At 39.0% G+C, this 11,246-nt stretch overlaps 1 protein-coding gene and 1 long non-coding RNA gene across 2 annotated transcripts in view; both read left to right on the top strand.

The window, feature by feature from the left end:
- Positions 1-1,348: 1,348 nt before the first annotated feature.
- LOC132988850 (uncharacterized) lies at positions 1,349-2,193 on the top strand. The gene is made up of 2 exons (XR_009675875.1): positions 1,349-1,453; positions 1,595-2,193. It is a non-coding gene; the product is annotated as an uncharacterized LOC132988850 (long non-coding RNA).
- Positions 2,194-3,065: 872 nt separating this feature from the next.
- The window catches only part of pacsin3 (protein kinase C and casein kinase substrate in neurons 3), a 34,850-nt gene continuing 26,669 nt past the window's right edge, over positions 3,066-11,246 (top strand). The window contains exon 1 of the mRNA XM_061058710.1: positions 3,066-3,622. The gene's annotated coding sequence lies outside the window, so the exon portion shown is untranslated. The remainder of the gene's footprint in view (positions 3,623-11,246) is intronic.

The following is an 11,246-nucleotide window of genomic DNA, read 5'->3' as shown; positions in this document are numbered from 1 at the left end:
GACATTTAGATATAATATTTAACATTTATATTTGCCAATGAAATTATCTTACATTTTTATTCACAAAAGTAAATATGACAAAGTTCACAAATATTTCTCTAAATGTGAATAAAAAGTGATTTTTTTTAGGGCTAAATGTGGAGAAATGTTGTTGTTATTTGTAGTGTGCGCAACTTTACAATCTGCGCCCCATAAACGTGTCATAAGGAGCTGTACGTTTGCAGCATCCTTCATTCAGCTAGAAAAGGTATTTTATAATGTCAAAGTTTTACACAAGAGGAAAATAATTTAATTTAGGCACACACATTAAAACAAGCTAATAGCATTTTCTCTGCTTTGTTGTCAGAGCTGCAAAGCCATACATCTATGTGACATCTTCAGGAGGCATGCAAGGGTGTATCTCTAATCTGCTATGAATCACAAATAGAAGAAGGATCAAGTGACCACGCATCAGGATCTGAAACAGAAAGGCAAAGTTGCATCGGTAACCACTCCCTTTAAAACTTTTATGACTGACATCCTCTAATTAATCAACACCAACCATGAGGTCGTGATGTTGGACTGAATATCAACATTTCTGTGATTTGGTTGTAGAAAAGAATCCCAGAGGTGCTGATGTTCAGTCCAACATCATGATCTTTAGTGTGGTTTTGGTTTTAAAGTTGCAAAAGCAGCAAATTTAAGTAAAGCATAATTATGATACCGAGTTATATGTTAAAGCAAACTTACCAAGAAATCAAAGATCTTTGGTTGCTCAATTAAGGACAGGAATCCTTCCCTTGGCACTTGAAGTTGGCAGATTTAAAAAATATCCCAGAGGAACAGAGAATTTGGGAACTTTGTGATTTAGGAGAAGTGGAGAGTGAATCTCATTTTCTTTTGTATTGTCCCTTTTATGAGGAACTGAGAGTACCTCTTTTTGATGAAATGTTTGCTCGAGACCCTCAAGTGTTTTGGAGTAATGACGATGTCAGGATGGAATGTTTGTTTACTTTCAATGTTTATAAGTTGGCCTCTTTTGTCACTAAAGCCTGGAGGAAACGCCAGGATGGTTTATATTGTTAGTATTGTTTGGCATCTATTTTTGGTTTTTGGTCTGTTTGTGTGTTTATATTGGTGTCTTGTAAGCCCTTATGGGCTGGGCATGCTAATGCATGCATGACACAATAATAAAATAAAATTCAAATTCAAATTCATTAAGTAAAAACTATTCTCTTTTTTTGCCCCACTTGTTTCCCTATTTTAAATTTTTACAAATATGTATAACTTTTTGTCCGTCAAATTTCTGCTTGTAAATGATAAGTGCTTAATAGTACTAAGTACAGCCTGACTTTTTTATGGGCTGAACCTGTCTGCAAAGCATTTCAATGAGAAAGCAGAGTGGGAACAGGCGAGGACTACTCAGGGCAAACCAGTCTCGTTTCCTAGCCGGTCTAGACAGACACAACATTCAGTAAGTATAAAAATTGTTTTATTTTCTATTAAAACGGTAAAAAAAACATTCAATCACACAATATTGTATTTACAAAGTTTTAAATATCAATCAAAACATTATTTACATCATCAATATTTCCATTTTCCACATACTTGGAAGAACTGAAGACAAAGCCCTTCCCAAAAGGACCTGAGTGCTCAGTTTGGCAGGACGAGGTCATCACACATGTCAATCACCATGTCTTTGTGAATGTTGTAAATTAATATCTTGTGTTTTTCCTTAGAAACTAAAATTGTGTGACTTATAGGGGATGATACGAATCGTTTTAATACATTAATAGAACAACTTTGGTAGTCTGATGGTAAAACATACTGTCCTCTATTCTCCTCCTGTGTTATACATTTTTGGAAGTCAATATGCATTGAGGCCTTTCAGTTCTGTTGTATAAGTTACAGTGCTCAGTTGTAGAGTGTTTGATTTTGTCCCAAGGAGGCGCTGTTTGTAAGCCAACTTTTATTTTACTGCTCAATGCAAAGTTTAAATGCTGATTTACATCAACTTTAAGAAGTTGCAGTGTCGAGATGAGAAACTGTCCAGGAATTTAATAAATATGATTTATTTCATTTTCGACCCATGGTTGTTTTTTATCAAGTGAATGTGTGAAATGATAATAAAAGTAGTTTGTTCTGTTTTTTGACATATTAAGTACAAATGAAATGATGAGAATTAGGTTCAAATACAATTCTGTGAAGTTTCGACTTCAGTCTCAAAATCATATTTAAATTTTATTGCCCACTTTTTTCTCTACATTTCTTCCTTTTTCTCAAAGTGCACAATTACAGAAAATCTTCCTCCTCTCATTATTTATTTATCACATCTGGCCCTAATCCTCTTCCATACTCTTCAGTAGAATATATAGTTTTTAGTTTGTGTTTAAAAGCATAAATACTTTCAGATCCTCTCAGGTCCTCCGGCAGACTACTCCAGCAAAATAATAAAAAAAATTAAAAAAAAAAAAAAACCACTTTATTCTGTTGACTTGTTTACAATCAAGCCCAATATGGTTTACCTACTGTGTATGTCCTATTTTTATTTATTTATACAAGTTTATTTCATTCATAGTCCAGTCCAAACAATTAAATACTAACATAAAATCTCAAATCTTGAATGAAAATGAGCAGAAAGATGAAAAATCGTATATAATCTGCCCCCTTATTTTGGTAAAGTGCATAATGACAAAAACCTTCTTCCTCAGTATTTATTACTCGTGTGACCCTAATCCTATTCCGTACTCTTCTGGTGAATAGATGTGTTTTTAGTTAATGTTTAAAAGCATCAATACTTCCAGATCCTCCAAAGTCCTCCGGCAGACTGCTCCAGCAATGTGTATATAATAACGTTTTTTCAACAAACTTGTTAAAATAGCATATTCAATTGACGTATTTACAATAAAGACAATTGTGTTAAATACGTTTTTCCTACAGTCCCTGAAGGCAGCAGACAGTGCAGGGTTAAACCATAGGCAGATCCTCCGGCGGACTGCTCCAGCAAAATGTATAATGAGGTTTTTCAACGAACTTGTTAATAAAGCATATTCAATTGACTTTGTTTACAATACGGCCCATTGTGTTACATTAGTTTTTCCCACAGTCCCTGAAGGCAGCATAAAGCCGCGCAGCAGACAGTGAAGGGTTAAACTCTGTAATAGGATGAATGGATATTGTGGCTGAGCAGCATCTGATTACACACAGACGCCAGTAGGCATCGGAGGGGGGACGACACGTATTATCTACCAGCCGAAACTGCTTCTTCTTTTTTTGTTTTTTGTTATCCCCTTCAGAAGAACACAAACATTTCTCTTTGTTTCTCAACATTTCACTTTTGGGAATTAAAACTTTTGTAACCGAAGCGAGAGCAGGAGGAGCGGGGGCGATCTTCTCTTCGGGTCGGATCTTGTCATCGGATAAATGGCTGAGGGAGACCGACGGATGACTGCGGAGGAAACTTACAACATGTCGCAGTTTGTCGAGTCTTAAAAGACTGAAGAGCTGCTGTGTTTTCTTTATTTATTCGAGGAAGAGACACGTCTGAATTAATCTCTGATCGAGGACAGACAGACAGACAGACAGACAGAAGCTCCTGCAGGAGTTTAGTCTTGTTTTGTTCCTCCAGGTTGGAGAGAAACAGGTAACACACCTCACCTGTCTGCAGCTACCACATGCTGAGCCTGTGGAAGCTTGTAAACACGATTAAATCTATATTTATGCACGACTAAGTTTACAACATGAGCAATTTTACCAACTCCAATGTGCCTTTGGCGACGAGTATCAACAAATGTCCAATACTGTCATTAGGCTGCTAAGCTAACCCACAGTTAGCAGACATGTTTACAAGCTTCCCCAGGTTTTAATATATATTGTTGATATCCCCTTTGTTCATTTTTATGTCATTTATAGAGAAACAAGCTTAAAAACTTAGCCCTGAATACGACAATATATTTATTTTAGTACAGGAGAAGTTTGTGTCCATGCATAAAGCTAAAGGTGAAACCCACCTGCACAAATGTCAGCTTACAGGTATTAAATAGATGCTACTAGCTTGTTTTGTTGCCCCAGAGTTCACATAATATGTTGACACATTTTTATTTATTCATCAAGATTCTGAATTGGGGTCATTCTCATCTACCAGAGGGTTTTAGTTCATTTTAAAGGTGCATACAGGGAATTTTGACCACTAGGGGGCAGTAGCATAGCCCCCAAAAAACATACAAATATTAACCCTACGTTGATTAATGACTGCATATTCAATAACAGTGCATTTTCTAAATAACATTTGAAAATATACAGTCAGTGTAGCATTAAAAATTTCCCCGTTTTTTCTGAACTTATATTATTTTTTATGCTGGCAGCGACCGTTTTCAATATAAACCCAATGCAAAAACAAATCTGAAACCTTTACTTGTTCTCGAAAAGGACATTGAGGTGTCCCTCATTTCCAGTTCTGTCGAGGGCAAGCAAAAACACAACACGTATAATCAATTACAAAGACAATAGAAATCAATCAAAGTGCTGTTCGGCGTTTTCAGCGCTCAGCATCCTGAGCACTTCAGTGTCAGCTGTTCTTTTTGCCGCTGTGTTCACAGAGCACTCAGTTTTAAAAAGTTCAACTTTAGGGTACTGTAGTCGTCAATGTCGCCTCTCCTTCACTGACCAAACAAAACCAAGAAGAGGTGGGTCTTCTGATGTCGGCTTTGTCAGTAACAATGTTGGAGAAGAAACTAATCTGACTCGTCATTTCCAGGTTGAAACTTGATGCTAATGTCAGGACACGATGCCTTCACATTACTGTCATGATTTCTTTGACTACTTCATTGTATGAAAGCAAATATTAAGTACACAGTGCCATCAAATCAGACCTGTCCTTGACTCCTTACAGAGTGAAGTGGAGGTTAACTTTCGTAACCTAGCAACAGTGAATGCTGGTGAGAAGAGCTCTGACACTGAGGTCGTGGGCGCTGCCTGCGTAAAGAAAACGTTGATAATTTTACTTTAATTTGAAGGAAAACTCCGGAAACACTCAATACAAATGAAATATAGCAGGAGGTTTTATGTTGAACGCTAACAGACAAACCCACTAGCATCTAATGGTTGCTAGGTAGTGCTAAGCTGCTGCTAGCTTGCAGTGTGTTAAGTGGACACAACATTATGAAATCATCTCTAACCACTAAAGGTTTCTTCAGATTATTAGAGGTGGTCTGTTTGATAATAGTCTTTGTGGGGAGTCTTGAAGTTTCTGATAAGCAGCAGTAATACAGCAGGACTCTTCCTCAGGCAAGAGGAATATCATAGAAACATGAAATATGTCACCACTGAAGGACGTTTACCCCCACACAGTCTGCTATAGCTCTTCTCTGGTTGGCTCATTCAAATCCAGAACTAAAGAAAGTCGCACCTGAAGGTTTCAGTTCATTCTGGGACAGTGAGAGTATTCTGGAACAACCTCCATACAGGCTCCATGGCAGAACAGACTCCATTGTCAATTTATCATAATATTCCCGTTTATATAATCTGTATGTGGCATCTCATTGTATGTGCATCTCGTATGCAAATCTTGACATTTGAAAGTTATAATTAACCCAAAAGAGCCGCTAAAAAGCAACCCGCAAGGTGCAACAAGCTGCTCATTTGTATTTACCAACTTTAAAAAGACTTAAAACACGACTCATAATTACATGAATACAAATATATGAAGTTTGAAACAATGAACAAAAGTCACTTAAGATTATAGAAATTAAATAAAGAGAGACAAAGTGGGAAGTCGGGACCTCCTGTGGGGTCGCCAGACACTGAGAAGGGGTCACGAGAATTCTTCCAAAACATATTAAAATGAAAAAAAAAAACAGCCAAAAATTGCATATTTTAACCATTATTTTAAATAAAAAAAAACTAGTTGAAGACTGAAGAGATTACTCATGTTCTGCTTCTTACAATTAGTTACTAAATTAATGTGTTGTTCTAATCACAGTGTTTGGATAGGCCAATAAGTCTGCCCTGACTAAATGTTTTAACCACCTCCATGGACAGTGGGGGGGTCCCCATTCTCTAGCGCCTATTTTAGGGGGGTCATGGGCTGAAAAGTTTGGGAAGCCCTTGTATAGAGGAATCGTTTCAGTTAATTCTACGATGTAGTCTCCGTTGATTATTGTCTTCATTAGTTGTCTTGTCTAAGAAGAATTGTGAAATATGTCCAACAGCTGCTTCTCTGAGAGCAAGGAGACAGCAATGTTTTTTTGTCGGAGTGTCATTAAATATAATTCAGTGTACGATAAAGTAAGAAAAAAAAATCCTCACATTTGAGAGGCCATCCAACGATTGACTGAAAAATGACGTGAAAAAGAACCGAGTAGTCTCAGACTGTTGATCAGTTCATTGACTTCAGTTTCAGATATATCCACAAAGAAACCTGCAGTTAGGAACCTTTTATTAAAGAGGACATATTATCCCCCTCCTCCACCTTTTCAAACAGTCCCCCTGTGGTCTAAATGAAACATCTGTGCTGTGCTTTGGTCAAAATATAACATGAATCAAGCACCAGAGGAGGTTTGTGACCCTGCATAAACCAGCTCTCTCAGAACGCTCCGTTTTGGTGTGTGTGTCTCTTTAAATGCAATGAGCCCCCCCTGAGTTTTCCTGGTAGACATCACTCCTCTGTAGGAAGAATAAAAATGGCAGACCTGCACAAAAGATTGGTCTAGGCTGGGGGTGGAGTCCATGGGTGGAGATACCAGGGGAGAGGAGGGGATTTTTGTGACATCACAAGGAGAGCAAATTTGAAATGGAACATTTTTCCCTGTGTTGTAAGACTTATGCAGACCACAAACAAAGGACTGGATGGGTTTATTTCACATTTTGTGGGTCAGTAGAAACTCAGGTTACCCAAATAGATGTTCAACAACACAGTACAAGTGGATTTTCATAATATGTCCCCTTTAAAGCTCTGATTCCTCCGTTTATTTAAATCCTGGGTGTTCTGCGTTGCATTTCTAGACAGCAGGGCTTAGGTCTGTCATTCTGGAGTCAGATGCGGACAGCAGGCCGAGCAGGTTCTGGGTTAATCTCTGCGAGTGATGCACCGCAATACGCAGCAGATTGTGCCAAGCTGGGCCATGCCAGAGTCCTGCTTTTGCAAAGTGCAGAGCTGAAAGAGCTGGCATGGAGAAGCAGCATGGCCTCACTGATGTGGTTGTGGTTGGAGAAGAACTGGGAGAGCAGCTGTGTGTGTCTGTCTGTGTGTGTGTGTGTGTGTGTGTGTGTGTGTGTGTGTGTGTGTGTGTCTGTGTGTGTCTGTGTGTGTGTGTGTGTGTGTGTGTGTGTGAACAAGGCTGAGTTGTCCTTTTCTTTCAGTCTCTGGTCTGCTGCTGAACTCCGCCTCTCTGTGATCTGCTTTCGTTTTTATGTTCTGTCCTTGTCCAGGCTTTTCCAGAAGTAGAGGAGTACAATTTCAGAATTATTCAGAGTGTGACATGTTGACATAACTGCTGACAAGAACAGGAATTACAACTGAGATGTATAAACAAGGCCAAATTCTGCTACGTCTGTGAAATGAAAAGGATAATGTATGTCATAATTTTGTACTTAAGGCACAATTGTTGGTGCTCAAATGGGATAGGATTTTGTTCAAGCATGTCTTTTTGCACGCTTTGGCTGCCCTCTCATTCATTAATAATATCTTAAGAAGCAGCTTGTGTTGGTTTTGCATTTTTCATTGTCAGGTTTTCTAATTGAAAGCGTCCATTGTGTTTGTTATGAATGGAGCCTGAGAGGGTTCCTGGCTCTGGCATCTTAACAATCGTTTCAAAAATGTTCACTCTCATGTCTTTGAACATGATCAGAAGTACTGATGAAAGGATTTACAGTCCAGCATCTTGTACTAAGTCACTTGTGTGGTCCTTTAAACCCCTTGGAGACTGACCTCTCTCTCTGGCAGGTTATTGTTTTTCCCTTTTGTCCTGCTTAAATTAATCTCAAATAAAAACGACAAGAGCTACAGCATTTATTCTGGCAGCAGAAAGCTCAGACTTTTAACTTCCTCATGAACACATTTTAAGTTTGTTGTTGTCATCCTAAAGTTAGAAAGGTTTGCTGTAAAACTTTGTGTCTTTAGGACAGTGGATAGAGTCAGAGAGAGAGAGAGAGAGAGAGAGAGAGAGAGAGAGGTGAATGACATGCAGGAAAAGAGCCACAGGTGGGACGCCCGCTTGGAGGACTACAGCCTCCATACATGGGGCGCGCACACTAACCTTATTTTTATTCTTTTTGCAACAGAAATGTACATAAGAGAAAAAACTAGAGCTTGATTGATTGATCGGGCAGCTGACGAAATCGGAGACAGTATCAGTATCGGACAATTTTATCTCTGATATGTGCCGATGTAATCAGGTTTATTCAGTTTAAGTTAATTATTTATTTTATGTAGTTTTTATTTGACTAATTTCTAAGTAAACGTTTGTGTTTCAGTGCTCTGTTGTTATTCTGGCCGATAAAGGAATTTGTTCAACTGTAAACAAACTTGTCTTCATTATATATCTTAGTGTTTGATAAAAGCCTTTTGAGGGACCAAACAACTCAATAAATATGTGTGTAGCTATCTCTAAACATCGAAGACAGATCTAAGAAAGATAACAATATACTGTTTTGGTATCTGCATTTTTTTCTCTCCCTATTATCGGCCCCAAAAATCTCACATCAGTCGGGCCTGAGAAACAACACATTGTGAAATCAGATCTGGCTCTGGTACGTTGTTGTTCAACCTGTTAGACTTGATCCAAAATGTAAAATATTAAAGCAAAGTTAAACCGTTAAACCGTCATGTTTCACAGGTTTAGTTATACAGTATGTCCCAATTATCCCACATTTCTAATGCAGATTAAATGAACTAAATGTTTTAGCAATCTGCTCATTGAAACGGAAAATGACACAAACTTGAAAAAGAGTACTTAGTTGAAATGATTTCTCAAGTGTTAAATTGTGTTTTGTTCATTTTTTACATTCATAATAATTTGGATTAATATGTTCAGTTTGATATTTCAGAAAAATCTGTAGATTTTTTTAAATTTTTTGATATTAATGATGCAGTTCAAAACTTTCAACATGTATGGTTTATTGTCTCAACTGATCGTCTGGGAATTAAAAACTCCTCAGAAATAACCCATCAATAAGCAAAAATACCAATGCATGCACTGGCGGCGTATTTTTACTGCCCGGTTCAGAGGATTAAACGGGACACTCCCTTCCCACTTCATCGCCTGGGCAGGTAATTTTAGAGGTGTGAGCTAACTGCTCTGACCTTCTCTAATGGGGGCCGCTGCTCTCTGACTGTTTCATTAACCGTCCTCTCCCTGCTCCATGTGTGGCATTTCACCTCCACTCCCAGAATGTGCCACCTTCCAGCCTGCAGAGCGCCTTATAACAGACCACTGGCTCAGCTCCGCCTGAACACTGCCGGTGTGCAGGGGGGGGGAAATCTAACCGCATGCTGCTCTGCTGTCTAACAAACCTCTCTGTGTCCTTCTTTTGCTTTGGCTCCTGAGGGATCTTCCTCTCTCTCCGTCTATCCCTCTGTGTCTCTCAGGCCCGTGGAGACAGAGTGTCTTCTGTTTGGACATCTGTCCATCTCTGTTTTCATCTTTAATAAGGTAAGTTCTGCTGACACGGTGGTGTGCAACATGTGGTTTGTGTGCTGTGTCTGTTATACATGTCCTCTTCATAACCATCTTACTGTGCTCCCTTTATTACAACATAAACTGTTAGATTTGAAACGCTGCATTTAATGTTCAGGAAAGTTTCTTCCTGTGTGATGCATCCAACATGTAGACTAACCTCGGCCTGGGCGTTGTTCATGATCAGGGTTGGATTGTGATTATATTGATGTTGAATGATGATGAACTCTGGACATGTTTTGCCTAATATAAATGGCCGTTATGCACAGTACTTATAACGTGCAGGTAGTAGACTTGGTGCAAATATAACAATAAATAGACCTTAATAGGAAAAATAAAAATAGATGTTAATGTATTTGTTTTATTGTTCATGCAGATAGCTAAGGGCTAGGATTGCTAGTGTCAGCTCGGCTCTCAGCCCCCTGATCCACACAGAATGATTTCAGCTTTTTAAAAAATGTATTATCAGGAATAGTCACTCTGCTAGTTTGTTTCTGAGAGGAAGAGACCTTTGCAGAAAATGCAATAGAAACCTGCACAATGACAGAAACTAAAGGAATCCAAACCTTCAATCTGAGCTCATGTCGTCGTTGGCTGCTCGTCTGGTAGCCACTCCAGATGTCCTTGACGCAGAAGAGCTTTCGGGAAACCCTGTTCTTAAACATGACGGTGCTTTATTTGTTTGTTTTGACAATTTCTGAATGCCCTTAATTTATTGGTGTAGTTTAAAAGCGTATTTCTGAATGTGATTGAGCCTGAACTGAAACATATCAGACCAATCTATGAAGTGAGAGGACTTACAGTAGCACCAAGTCAATGGTCTATTTGTCCCGCCTTTCTTGGATTGCAGATTTTCTACCTTGTCTCTGTCTATCTGAGTTTTGTATGTAGTACAAAAATGGCTGCGGTTGTGGTGGCAGATGATTCCTATTTTTTTGGGGGCTGCTGCTTCATCCAGCTGCAATATCTGTCATTCTTCTGGCACCAGCACGCTAACTGTGCAGAGTTTTCCCCTCACTCTTCACTCGGCAAGTTTAGCTGTTGTTATGACACCAGGGAGTGAGGGGAGCAGTGAGAATGAAGTCATCCTGTTTGCATTTTAGTGAAGCTTCAGCTACAGCTCAGCCACACACACTGCGGTGCGTCGTAAAAAGGCACAAGGCCTAATAAAAACAGCTTGTGGTAGAGCTCATCCAAGAAGTGATTATCCTAAAAGACTGCAGCAGCAATGAACTTTTGTAAGACAGATTTTATTCCCTGAAGTACCTCTGTAGCCATTCGAAGGGACTTGTACTTGTCTAGCTGAACAAAGCATGATAGTGGCTTTCAAAGTCGACCGTAACAGGTTTTATTTTTGTCAATAGCAATCATCTTTTTGAGCTTTTTTCATTTTCCTCCTTCAAACCGAGTCTCTTATTTCAGTAAGAGACACAGCAGTCTCTCAGGCTCCAACACACAGCCAGCTGTTGGCACGGAAACAGAATCTAAAGCCCCAAAAAAAAAAGAGTATCTCAGAGTGTTTCTGTGTATAGATGTTTGGAGCCTCCAGGACCTGATGTGTACACTCTGAACCTCTGCTGGAATGCAGACGTG

Source organism: Labrus mixtus, chromosome 1 (assembly GCF_963584025.1).
Source record: "Labrus mixtus chromosome 1, fLabMix1.1, whole genome shotgun sequence".
Taxonomy (NCBI): Eukaryota; Metazoa; Chordata; class Actinopteri; order Labriformes; family Labridae; genus Labrus; species Labrus mixtus.
This window is presented reverse-complemented; position numbering and strand designations above follow the sequence as displayed.